At 34.4% G+C, this 14,872-nt stretch overlaps 1 long non-coding RNA gene across 2 annotated transcripts in view; it reads left to right on the top strand.

The window, feature by feature from the left end:
- Window positions 1-145: 145 nt before the first annotated feature.
- The window catches only part of LOC138937557 (uncharacterized), a 98,608-nt gene continuing 83,881 nt past the window's right edge, over window positions 146-14,872 (top strand). Inside the window, exons 1-3 of one of the 2 annotated variants that reach the window (XR_011447532.1) lie at window positions 146-225; window positions 533-764; window positions 2,122-2,162. This is a non-coding gene — a long non-coding RNA (uncharacterized lncRNA). Of the gene's footprint in view, window positions 226-442; window positions 765-2,121; window positions 2,163-14,872 lie in introns of both variants that reach the window. The other variant, XR_011447531.1, reaches the window with a different exon arrangement.

Below are 14,872 nucleotides of genomic sequence, written 5' to 3'. Positions count from 1 at the left end.
TATTATTTTGTAGCGTGCGTTAAATATCAATGAAGCCTGGTAACTATCGCGCGATATTCGGCGTTCGTTTTTTTTTGCCGCATAGCTCACTCTTGTTTACCAATCGTCGCTCGTCGCGTCGCCTCGTTTTGTTGTCATTCGCGCGCGGAGATTCATCGGCGTAAGTCATATTTTACGTGTCGTCGCGTATTACGCTTCGAAACACGATCGGAGATACCGGAAAACGCAAGTATTTCGTATAATTATTACAAATAGGGATTACATTAGCCCACGTGATTAATTATTTTTCGTGTTTAATGACTTGTAAGACCGGTTCTACAATAAGTCGTATGTCGCGTTAATCGTTAAGGAAATTGACCAATCACAGTCGATAGTTCCAAAAAAAATAATGGACTGTGGTTGGTCAATTTGCTTACGGCTAACGACATACGACTTATTGTAGAACCGGCCTAAACGTAACAAGACGATCGTTTATTGTGGTAGATGAAGTTAGCGTTAGATTGAGTTATTTCGTGCTTGATCTCATTTCAAGGAGGAATCGAAGCGGACGAGGACGAGAATTGTAGAATCATCGTACGATCATGTTTTTCACATCGTTCTCCCGGGATATATTAAAATACGTGTCGCACATATATATAATTAATATCGGGAGTGTCGCGCGATCTTCCTTAATCGTATTTCCGGGAATATTGTACGAGTGCCAATACCACACAAGAGCGATAAAAGAGGAGGAAAATGTCGGGCAACGACACAACAATCATGAGGTAAAAAACATGTACAATTTATTTAACTTATAAATTATTTGTGAAATTAACTGTTTACTGATTTCCATTTCTTTACGCTATTATAAATAATATAAGATATAGACGCATATAAAATTTACTATTTTATTTTCAAAAATACTAACTAACTGCCTAAAAAGCATCGTTATATTAATTGTTGTATTTTTAAAAACCGACCTCTCAAGGTGATATGTCGAAAATTTTTAAGACGTCGATTCTCGCGAAACATCTGGCGTTCTCGATTTTCTTCTCGCATCCTTCTCACATCCTTCTCGCATCCTTCTCGCGTTATCTTATCTCTAATTCCTAAAAAGGCACGCTCGAGCGAGCAGCGCGCTCGGCTTCATCGATTCCCCGAACTCGATACGCAGATAAAAACTAAAACAAAATCTCCTGATACTTTCTTCACAACTTTCGATCATTTAGAATTTAGACCACGCACATCACACTAAAAATGTGAAATAATATGTTTATTTGTATGTTTATCTCTCATCGATTTTCTCATCGCGTACGAGTGATTTGTGTCTTAATACTAGTTACAACAAATTTATTTCATACATTTTAGTTATCGACATGCGCGATTATAACATTGGTATAATTTTAAGCATTTTCTTGAAAGTCATTTTATTTAAAGGTGCACTTAATATATTATTGATATATTGTAATTAAAGCAATCAATATAATTTGCATAAAAAGTAAATGCACATTATTTATATTTTTTTAAACATATTATTTTTTTATTTCTCTCGGTTATAAAAAGAGTGACGTTCTAATTAATATATTAAATTAATTCATTAATGAGATTTCTATTCATCGAAAGTATATATTTAAAGACACCTTCTCTAACTATATCTTTTGAAAAATTATTATTTGGAAATTTTAAAAATATATTTATATCTATATAAATAATTCACACAAATAATGTTATAATATTTGAGATATAATATCCTCTTAAATGAGAAAAGTCAATGTATCTTGTATCACTGTTTTAATCAGCGATATTTTCACTGATTCAGTTTAACATATGTTTTATATTTAGTCATGCACATACATACGTGATAAATATAATTTAAACATTGCTTTTAAGAGATTTATAATTACATACATTAGATTATATATATATAAATTGAACCTTTATTATTTTATTATATTTTATAAAAATTTGTGTTTGCCAAAAAACATTTTTAATTAGGAAATTATTAATAAATTATGTAATATTTTTATGAAATATTTCATTAGGCTAAATAAATTTAATGATGCTCGATATATAACTATTTCGAAATATTGATAATTTTCTACATTGTTTTAATTTATGCATATGTATATTTATCTTTTGCAGATCAACGTACATTATACTACCGCTATTTAGGCATCGTATCAGTGAGTACTAAATTTTTTTAAATTTTTTTATACAACTTTGAAATAATATCGAAAGTTGAGAATATTATTTTAGACACAAGACACGAGACATAAGATAAGATACTTTATATATATAAGAGATGTATGTGTATAAGGAATATTAGAAAAATATCAAACGCTTAATCATGTTTTTATGAAATTTTTATTATTAATATAAAATCCGGAGTACGTAATGATAAAACGCAATAATAAGATAAATATTTGTTTTATTTTTATGCCATAAAATGCAAATATGTGGCATTTTTCTAGAATTTTTCACAACGAAAAGAAATAGTTGGTTAAAGCCAGAGCTTAGGATAACTTATTATAGTTTGAAACTTTTGCTCAAGCGTTTTCACAGAATTTTAAAATATAATATCCGCCCTACATTTTATACAAAAAAAACATATTGTCAAACAGATTTTTAAAAATCTTTTAATATAGAAAAAAAAATTTTGTATATAATTTTAATAATTGGCACATTTCAAGGCTCAGAAGATCTCTATTTAGATCTTTAGATGAAAATATTTATACATGCTCAGATATAGATAGTTTAAAAATTTGTCTATTTTTCTTGCAATAATTGATAAAGTTTTTTTATCGTTTGCATCATTAAATCATACGCATTGGCTTTTTTAAATATTAATGTGTTTGTTCTTTAAATTCAAAATTTTATTATTTATAGCGCGACTATGATGACTGAATTTTTTAAAGCTATTTTATATTTTATTATTTTTGTAGATGTAAATTTTTTCAGTTGACTATTAAAGAAATTACAAAAAAAGAAAAGAAAATCATACCCCTATATTTTCGATCATATTACAATAAAACAGTGAGTAGAATGGATATTCTTTTCATATCTATGATAGATTAAATGAAAGAGCGGGTGTATCAAAACATTATTAGAAGGAATTTTATCTCTCTTTCTCTTTAACGAAGATATATTGTGCATGTATATATTGTATGTTTTATATATCTCTATTTTTGTAATGATAATTATTCATAGAGAGCAATTCAGATTTTAGAATATACAGTATTTCCTTCTATTTCATGAATATTATTATTTTTCTTTATTAATTGAATCTTGTTTATGTATAATTACAATTTTAATTTACAACAACAATAAATAATACATAAATAATATTATATTGATATATAATATTATTAGAAAATAGAAATTAAAATCGTAATCGCATTAATTAGATTTAATTATTAAAGAACAATAATATTCACAAAATAGAAAAAGAAATGCTGTTTGTTTTTTTGATTTGCATCGCTTTCTATGAGTGATCAGTATTGCGGCAACATAAAATTGAGGATACATAAAACATACCGACGCATCGATCAACATTTCCGGGAGAGCCGCTTACTTCGCCGCTGAAATTCAATTGGAAATTGCAAATGAATCCGATCTCCGCTCGCTTCACGGCCGGGCATTAGTCACCCTCTTCCGCTTGACGGTTTCTTTAGGAAGGAATACGATGACCGTCGTGCACACGTTTCCAGCCAGGTGCGTATACGAGGCCGATGCGCGGCAGCGGCTGATCGTTTATGTACGGTCTTCTTTCCCGACGATAAAATTGCGGCAAGTGTGTCCGCTCCTCTCTCGCGCCCTGTGTGGGCCGCGGCCATATATTCATCGCTGCAACTGCCATTAAACGCCTGATACGCGTTCGTATGATGCGGCTACATACACACAAACGCGTAATGCTATTCACAAGCGGAAGAAATTTTAATCTCTAAAAACATATATCTGTTTAGAAAAATATTTCAATATATCTACGTCTTTCTTGAAATCACACGCGTTTTATTTCGTCTTGAATATAATTTCTAAAAATATTTGTTTATAAAAAAATATTTCAATATGTCTACATAAAATTTTTGAAATACACGTAATTCAAAGATTGTCATACAATATAGTACGTGAATAGCGAATGCTTTAGATGTACTACCACTTTGATGTAAAAACGCAGTCGCGTATTGTGCTGGTTCTTTGCCGATGATGAAATTGGGCGTATGGAATTCGCAAAGGCAAAGAGACGCGATTTAACTCGACGTTCAAGGAAGACGCGATGACCGCCTTCGTTTCACATTCGACGAACGTACCAACCCCAAATTACCCTATTCTGTCAGGAGCTGTCTGCCTACACTCTCTCTGATTCCGTAAAGAACTCGCTGCATCGCGTCGCTTGGAAACGTGTGCGACAACTGGAAACGTGTTTCTAAAATTTCAACCCGTTTTAGACGATCTATAATTTGCGATAAAATTCGAGACAGAATTCTATCCATAATTTTATATGTGTCATGTAATGGAGAAAAAATTTAAACAAGTAAAATAAACACGTATGTGTAAACTATAATATATACCTATATTAGGATATATACTTGCGTTAGGATTTGTGGCACATGAAATTATAAATAAAATTTTATCTTGAATTTTATTGCGAATTATATAGAGAACGTTTATGATTTATAATTCGCGCGATTCTAGGTAGGCTTTTAAAACTTAATGCGATAATACGTATCTTTCAATTTATTGCGATAATTACTTTTTTATTTTACACGATATATATCAGCAAAATATTATTTGTCCTGTTAGATATCATTTAATTTTGAAACTGAATATTCTAATCATTTATTTATGAATTTTAAATTAAATATTTTTATCGTATTTGTGAGTTACGATTCTTTTTGGCATATTTCCTCTTTTTATTATAAAGTGCAATTTTAAAATTATTCTCTTAATATGTCAAATTTAAGATTAGAGAAGAATTAAGTGATAACGTTGACGAAATAATTAAATCGCGTGAAAGAAGATATAGGCGAGCATTAATATAAAAAAGGAGTAATAGATTTGTATAATTTCCCAGTATGATTATCTACGACCTAAGTGTCAGATAATGCGCGATGCGGCCAGGTGAATACGCTGCGTGTTATACCTACCCATCTACCTGCCTACGCGCGTGCTTACTTGTCTTTCATAGGAAGCTGCCAACTGATTTCGCCGGGCGATATACAATATATGCATACGCGTTCACGACACACATACCTATCGTAAATGTGTATATATGCGTGAGCGCGAAGCGAGAATTTCTCAGAATGCTCGCTCGCATGCAAACGCAATCGTTGCTTCTTTTCTCTTGTGTCTTATAATACCACTTAATCGAAAGAACTGACCTCACTACTTACAGGAGCAAGATGGGTAATATGACGCGCATACAGAATGTTTCGACGATTGCATAAAATTCTATGCTCTTTTTCTTTTGAATTTACTATCATTTTAAACGTATAATAATTAATATCCCAATTTTAACGTAAGAAAAAATAATCGTAAAGTAAACATTTTTTTATATATATTTTTATAAAAAAATACACGTTTTAATTTTTCAAATAAAAATATAGATGTAAGAACCAAATTTTTTAAAATATGTAATTTAGTTAACTTGTCATAAATTATTATAACGCAATGATCGTTATTATTAAAAGTTTGTTTGAAAATCGTGTACTCTGTATGTCCAACGACGTACGTAGAAGAAGCTACGATTCGTACTTGAATCTCATTACCGTTTATATTACATACAATGCAAAATTTGTGCTTAATTATTTAAATACACGTACGCCGGACGAGGGACGAAATGGTAACACGCAATTCCGAGTGAGTAACTCTTTGTGTACTCGCTATGCCGCGTGCAGCTTATTAACATCGCTCATGATTCTACCGATAGCAAGAAGAGTTTTCTTGGAAACCATTCTTCCCTCCTTTCGAATTTTCTCAATTATAACGCACGTACATCCGCGCAAACGTAAAGTAAAGAAACTACTTGAAGAGTTAAGAATTATTCTTATTAGAAGAAGCATCGGGATGCTCGCTTAGTTTGTAGTTTTGCACAAATTATTAAAAGTCGGTCGTCGAACCGTAGTATTTATTGCAGCAAACAGTTTTTTTTTTTTTATTTTCCTTAAAGAAGATTATTATATTTTAAACAGCTGGAGAGAATTCTGATTCTAGAATATATCTAGTTATGAATCTATTAGATTTGAATATTAAATTTGAATTAACTTAGTCATCGATATATCTTTTTTATTATGCGACATTTCACATTCGCAAATGAAAGTTCTCAGGAAGAATGCAATTTCATTTCGCGTTCGCGTGCAAACGCATTGCGACGTGTTAATGATCCGATTGGTCTACGTGTGGCCGAATACGTGCCATGCACGCGCCGATAAATGTCTCCTGAAGACGATCATTATTAATATGCGTAATAAGTTTCGTAGCCGATACAAAAATCCCACCCAGTGATGCTTGTGATGCGAATAAAAACTGAAAGTCGTTTCCTAACTACGTCCGCGCGACATTCCAAGCACGGACATATCGAATGGCGATCGGCAGTGTATTTCTCCTAAGCAAGGAGTGACATGCAATATGTTGCATATTAACCTAATCGTGATTGTTGTAATCGTGACAATATGATTAATTAAGACTTGTATATTAATCTTGAACAAAGAGAAAAAATATATATATATAAAGGGTTTTTGTCTAAATGAAATGTCAATTTTATTTTAGAATTTTTACTACAATATTTTATTTTTGATGTACTACATAAAATAATGTTATGTAAAATTTCGTTAAGTTGGATTAATTTCTTTCTTTTAATTAAATTCTTTCTATTTATATGCAGAGTTTCACACAACGTTAATAAAAGATTTATTAAATATCAAGAAAGAAAAGAAAGTAATTTAGGGAAAGTAAAGCTTATATATAGAGATCACGAATTATAACAATAGATGCAGAAATATACACGATTAAATTCTCTCTTTTGATTTTATTATAAAATATTAAAATGTCGAGATATTTCGAAATTCTATAAAAGTAAAAGAACTAAAATTATAACGTTTGACTTTCTTAAGGGTATATACATATAACACAAAGAAAAAGAGCCCGTCATAAAATTCATGAGATATAGAGATATTGAATGTCTGAATATAAATCACAACTAAGGAATAAAATAGACTACGGAATCGGAAGCAAACCTCATGGATAGCTATATACAATTATGCTGATTATTATAATTATAGCAATTATTTATTTTTTTCACACCATCATTATCTGTATGAAAATTAACTGGCAGGCCGCAACCTTCCATGCGGAAACAAACATCGTAATTATTTATCCTTAGATGAAACGGGTTATATGTCAGGATATTATACGCGTGCTACAAGATCGCATAGAGAGGGCTAGTAGAGACATAGATATTTTCATATCAAAGCTATAACTAATTAATTCATGAATCGGAAAGAAATTATAAGTATGCTGAAAACTGGCATCTTTATAAATGAAAAATTAAATTCAAATTGCATATAAATGCATTTAAAATTACTCTCTATCGCTTTTAATTTTTTACGATATATTTAAATGTAAAATAAATAATGGTATTAAAATAAAATTGTAATAAAGAATTAGAATCGAGATAAGAGAATATAATTAAGTGCGATTCGTATGATAGTACGGATTACTTGTGTTTCAACCCGCAGTTATTATTGACTTGAAAATCGTATAGGTATTCAAAGAACTTCTGAGAAAAAATTCGTTTCGGCTGTGATTTACGAACGTGTGCATGAAAATGTGCACGTAATCTAAGAAGAAACTCAAGCCGGGATTTCGCACGTCAATAGCGCACGTATAAATAAAAGCCAATTTATTTATTTATTCCGGCTCACGTTTATGAATAGATTCTGTTGCGGAGAACGAGGGAAGAAACGACCTCTCGGTCGCGCGGAGTACTCTCGTTTTTTCTTTAGTAGGGCTTTCTCTGCTTGGGAAAGTCTCACCGATCTTCTCTGTTCCTTCTTCATATATTCTAGGCATATTTTATTCGATTTATATCTAATTCATGCAGTTTTAACTCGTCATGAACACACGCTATTAATAATATATTCTATTTAATGGAATGTGCAGCACACAATATCGCAATTAAATATATATATGTGTTAGAGATAAATTTACTCTTATAACAGATAATTAGCGGAATTTTCTTGCACGGAAAATAATAGAGTAAAGACTGGCTATTTTTGACGTAATTAACATGTAACATGTTTAATTGTTCGTACTTGCAGTTAACGCGCTTTATCTTTCGCTTTATCTTACGCGTTAGTTATTTCCTGACGTAAATTGTATAGATAGAGAGTGTGACATTTTTTTCTCTTATAATATAAATCGACACGAGAAAGCCGATATTCTCGGCACTTCTCGTTAACGCTATAAATACGATGGATTACCTTAGCGAGAGGTCGATTGCACGGATCGTGCACGAATGTATGATCGATCGATTGGCCATTGATCGCGCCCAGCAAGCGATGATCATTGCGGCTTTCAACGAATTACGCCTTGAATGCATAATAATATATATTCGCGCTTGGCACGCAGCGAGAGAGCTCATTTCCATTCAAACGCCACAACGACATTTAGGCGGATTTGCATGCACAACGTTTGGTTTCGACGATGGCTGAAATAAACGCGTCTCACTCCTCGCGATTGTTAAACGAGTCGATGACGACGAATCTTTGTCATTTTGCAATGCAATCTTCGCAGATAATAAAATATTTTTTTTACTCGTCGACATTATAATTTAAAAAGACATGCAGAGTGATTTTTTTAAAAAGTTTGTGTCATAAAATAAGATTTTTAAATCCCTCTTTTTACGATACTTTTTTATTGCAACATTTCACTACGAATACATTTAAGACAAATGATACAAACGTGCGTCAAATGTAATCTTCCTTTTATTCATATCGTATATTCGTATTGTGCGACATGCTAACAGCGCGAGCTTTCACCGCCAATTTCGTTGCTTGACAATACTTGCTATAATGTTCCGGCTCGCAAAGTAAATAGGCGAAAGGTGGCGGGGGAAACACGCGCTTCACTGTCTCGCCTACAATTTACATAACTATGCAAATGATGTGGCGGCAATTAGGCTACCACAAGGTTCGCCGGGCCTACTTTTCTTTTTCAAGGTCCTCCTCGAAACACTCTACGAAATACTGTGTAAGAAATGTAACATGTGAATTACTTGATGTGTCAAGCGCTCTCACATTATTATATTAATATTATATCGTAGATACGAATTTTACATTAAATTGTGCACCTCGATATAATTTTATAACATACATTATTTTATTTTATTTCTTTTTTATTGAACGGTATAAACAATTGCGTTTGTGTACATTGCGCGTAATCTACATGGTCCCTCGATACCAAGGTAGAGATACGAGACGAATGAAGAGGAGGATATGAAAGGCGTCCGGGATAGCTAGAGGCGTCGCGATACCGGCGTCGGAAGCCTTCGCGAATAAAACCATATTATTAGACCCGGACTATATGTGCGTGTGTGTCTATCGGAGAGCGGGGTGCCACCCGCAACCGGCTTCCAGAGACTCCGATTAATCGAGACCCAGATCTCTCTCTCTGTCTCTCTTTTTGCCTCTTCGCTCTTCTCTCTTCTCGGCTGTCTATTCCCGTAGCACCCATAAACTTCCTAGACGAGAGCGCCTTTCGCGGCACCGGATCTCTGTTATTAAATGCATATCAATCAGTTGGGAATCGCGAGATGAGCGAGGGAGGGAGAGGTTGAACGCTTTGATGCGCTTTTAAATACGCCCGGCTTGATTTATCGACCGCTTCCTCCGATTTCGAGCGATTCTAGACGGCGACCTTGGATATCGAAGTCGTCCCATTAATTCGCGGATATTAAAAGCAAACACTTTCGACGTGGCGATTGAAGATGCACGAGTACGATCCGAGTTCTCGTCGAACTCGAGCGAGAAACAAATTAATTTTCAATATTTTTTGAAATAGCATGTTTTACTTTTGCGATTTTTCGTTGCTTTGTAATAAGAGAATTTATTGATTGCTCGTTAATTGTTCACGGATTGAGAATTAAGTCACATTCTCTCGCCAAATGACATTCGGTTGTTCGCGATATCTCGTACGTGGATCTTGTCACGAGAATCGGCCGCGTCGTAGTCAACTCGCTCCGCGCGCAATCGTTTGCATGAGTAATATGGCAATTAAGTGCGGGCGCTAATTACCTTTTTCTGGACGTCCGCGTCACCACTCGGTTTATGTCTAAGACAATTTCTCGGTCCTGGAATACGCCACTCATTGAAAATCTTATACATGAGGCATTTTTCTAACACGTTAATTTTCCATAACTTATTTGTCGTATGAATCCGTGTATCTTATACATTTGTGAATAATAGGCGAAAATGTGTACGTAAATACACATAGTTCGCAATGTAAAGTAAGTTGATTTTCCACTTTTCTCTTCCATGCTATTTGCATTTTCAACCAAACGATACGATGCACACGAGGGTTCGATCACGATACGGACGCGTTATCGTGAAAATAATTATAATCGCGATTTAAAAATGCGCATAACTCGTCGAGTGTTACTAAATATTAATGCAACAACGCAACGGTTGCCGCGTTAAATGCTGCGAATGTAAATGCAATAATATTTTAGTACGCCAGATGTACAACAAACATATAAAAGATAAAATGTGTAAAACGTGTAAAATAGATGATATTATTGAGATAAAGAGGTTTTTCCAGAAACATACAAAATTTACATTAGGTCGGATTGGATTATTTATATAAATAATTATCAATTAATATATATTATAATTAATAGAAATTACTTTTTAATATACTAGTAAGTAAAAAATTATATAGAAAAGGATAGCGCATACACGCATAAATGAAATTATAGGAAGAATGTTGAATCTCCAATATTTGGGGGAAGTAGTAAATCAGCGAAAGATCGAAACGTGCGTTTGGTGCTCCAGCAGGGATGGAGAAAGCGCGTCGTGTGGCAGGGATCCTTATCAGATTCGATCCAGCTTCCTGATAGTTAATTAACAAGTTCATTATGCATCCGTGCCCTCCGCGGGCCGAGAGCCGCATCTTTTCAGGGCACCGTGGAGGCCGTGGGGTCCCAAAGTGAGGCATTACGGAGATCCTCGGCAGATAGCGACGGCCCGGTGGGTGGCGCTATTTTATTGCATCACGATTCACGGCGGGACCGCGGCGACCGGGGTTCCCGGCGCGCTGCACTTTCAGAACTTTCAGAAGCGCTCGTGAATCTTGAACGGGGGTGGAGGGAAAGGAGGAGAGGAGTCCAGCCGGGCACACCGTCCATCACGAGCGACCTGAATATTATTCACGATGCACGATTTACATTGTCGGTGCCCTCCGCGATTCGAATGAACCGTTATTCTATCCGTGCTGTGAATTTTCGTATCGCGACTGATAGTATCGTAAGTGAAAAATATAGTTGCGAGCATAATGCGGATGAAGGTTTATTACTTTGTTTCTGAAAATGTCTGACATTTTATATTAGTAACAATATAAATTTCTCATATCTAATTGGCACGATGATGAAATAAATTGCCGGACTAGTGTGTGAAAGATGAAACAAAGGCTGTAATAAGAATAGATCGTCGCTGGTTTATGCAGTCTGTCAATCGCCATAAAAAGTCTCATCGATGTTAAAATATGTTTTATACCTTATATACAATAGGACGTGTAACACTGCTATTAACGCTCTGTTTACGCATATCTAATAACGCTTAACGGTAATTATTTTGCGCCAAGGACGCGTTAAAATATACCTGGACTGAATCTTTAAGATATCGCAAACGTTTCGCTTAAATCTTTTTTAGCTTACGTCCGACAGCCTCTTAATCTCTCTTTCTCTCTCTTGTTCTCTCTCGGCTCTATTTAATTTCCTGGAAAACGCCACGATGGTTTCTGGGGGCAGCGGGGCATCAATCACCCCACCTGACATGGAAGCTGTAATTTGGCTAACCCGGTTTGAAGTTATTTTTTCGTTCATTTCGGTAAATCTGGCCGAATTGTTAAGCGAAATCATTTATGATCCATTACTCAAAGGCAAATCGTGTGACTGAAGTAGAGTATATAAAAAACACTGCGTTACAAAATTATTTTTACAAAGTCGACATTGCGATCAAAGAACAAACTGCTCATAAATTTAAAATTAATAAACATTTCTTATAATCTTTAATGAGAAAAAAGAAATGCGGATTATTGTACCTAATAGTTTTCGAGTCGATCGAAAAAAATTGGTGAAAAGTTCTTAAAAAATATTATATTTGATCGCGTGGTAATGAACGCGCGCGTGTGATTCATAAATATTGATGCAATCTTGAATGGTCCAGCATACAAAAGCGATACCGAAAGATTTTCGACGAGCAAGTCGGCGCAAATTTGTCGAGAGATTCCCAGTCAAGGAAGCGGCATAACTAAGACCGAGTGATTATAGGGGTGGCGCTAGAGATCTTGGGATGATTTACATCCTGGCGAGTCAGCCTAGTCTAGTTCCAACTTTCTCAGCCTAAATATCTGCGGTGAGACGAGAGCGGCTAGACGCGAGCCGTCCCTCCTGGCAACATTCAAATGTTTCCCGCCATTCATAAATTCGTCAGTATACGCACGCCAAATTACCCACCCGACCGAAAGAGCCGCGTCTTCTCACGAATCCCTGCCACAGGCTTCACTCGTTTCAAGACAAAAGAGATTCTAAAAGTGGCCTTGGATCGACGTCATATGAGTGGTCTTGATGAATTATCTATATCGTGTAAAACCGAGACATTGTAATGTCTTCGAAAAATTAACATTTGTACATAACATTATTTGAATTGACAGAACATTGTTTTACATAACATTTTTTTATTTATAGCTCACATATATACTTGTGTATATTTTATTGTATTATATAATATTATGCAAAGTTTTATATTGGCGTTAATTTTTTCTGTTCATCGCGCACGCGGATTTTCATTCGCTTAAAAATTGGCAGAATTTTTGCAACTGTATCTTAAACCTACAATAGTAAAGAATATGTATTTTATCGAAAATACGTCAGAAATATTCCATAAACACCGCGAAGTCGCACGCGGAAACGATCATACCACGATGACTTACGCGGCTCGTAAAAGCTGCTGGTGGTTCTAGAAACATCTGGACGAGGCAAGGGATGTTCTTTAGGTTCTCGCGAGCGAGGTGTAACAGCTCACGATGAAAATCGTTCCAGTCACGTAAACATCGTCCGGAACGGCGCGGAATACAATGTCTTAGATGTTAACGAGATTCAGGTGAAATCCGACCGGCGGAAATCAAATCTGATGAAACGAGAATGATACGATCTCGATTACGTGTAAAATCCTTAAACGAAATAATTTTTCAATAATTTTATATAAAAATATTTAATTCTAGTTATTTCCCATACGACTTATAATCTATCTTTAATTTCGCTAAATATTATTCCAGAGAAAATTATAAAACATAAAATTTTTATATAATTTTCTCTTTTATAACAACTTAGCTTTTCGATTTTAAGACATACATTTTTTTAAAGCATAAACATCTATGTTTCGAGCATACACATTTTAAAATAAAAACTGTTAATAATAATTAAAAGGAGCTAATGAAAATAATGATGCGTTTTACAATTTCGTGAGAATCGACAATTCTGACGCGATTTTCAGCAAAGTTCTCGCTCGATCGTATAGGGAACGAGCTATTGTTTGCGAAGTAAAGCGCGTGAGATGATCTCGCCTGGAATGATGACCGATCTTATTGCGATCCTGTCCAACACAACATAATACCGCGAATCCCGCATCCGTACGAGAGAGAGAGAGAGAGAGAGAGAGAGAGAGAGAGAGAGAGAGAGAGAGAGAGAGAGAGAGAGAGAGACTGATTATTATCGATCCGCGAAAGCTGGTTAAAATCGTGCTCCTCGTGTCGAGATAACGCATCACCCATAACTTGGCGACAGTTATGTTTATATGAGAAAAACATAAATTACGTACGCGATATATAGAAAAATCGACGCAATCGAGATTTATTCAAATTAATTTTAGTATGTAAAAAAATGTTTATCTTTTTATATAAATGTTTATTTCTCTCATTAAATAATAATGTTAAAACAACAATAATTGTTGATAAAAATAATTTTAATAATCTTCGTCAATCTCGGATTGTTGACTCTTTATCCTCTCGCGTGCTTTTATAATTTACTTTATAACTTCTATTCTACGTAAATGCTATTTATATCTTGAACGGCATCTTTCACAAAGTGTAATTTATAGTATTAAAAAGTTTCAAATACTCGAAGTGAGTCTGTGATCGGTCGAATTGCGCAATCTGCATTTGATAAAACCGATACTATCTATGTCTGCAACAACAAAGTAAAAGCTAATTTAAAATTTACCACCAGTGTATACAAATTCTCTGTAATTATCTTATATGCTTTAGATGAGGCTAATTCGCGATACTGAGAACATAGGAAGCAGGCGTAAACACCATACACACCTATAATTTAAAACAGGCAATTCGCACCCTGTTGTGTATTCGTAGAGAGTTTATCTTGGATTTATCGCGAATATGTAAAAAAAAAAAAAAATGTAAACTCCGAATATATACATACATGTTCAATGTAATCAGCACGAATTTTGAATTCAAGAATCAGATGGTAAGAAGGATAAAAATAATATTTAGCGGTGTTGCCGCATTAAAAAGATGTAAGATGGAAAAGATAAGGTCATTTTATATCGTTAGCATACCGGGAAGGAAGATCCCGCGCAAAAATACGAACGCAGCGAATCTTAGCATC

The sequence above is a fragment of the Polyergus mexicanus genome, unplaced genomic scaffold, assembly GCF_030449975.1.
Source record: "Polyergus mexicanus isolate NDT 795.1 unplaced genomic scaffold, iyPolMexi1.0 SCAF_11, whole genome shotgun sequence".
Taxonomy (NCBI): domain Eukaryota; kingdom Metazoa; phylum Arthropoda; class Insecta; order Hymenoptera; family Formicidae; genus Polyergus; species Polyergus mexicanus.
This window is presented reverse-complemented; position numbering and strand designations above follow the sequence as displayed.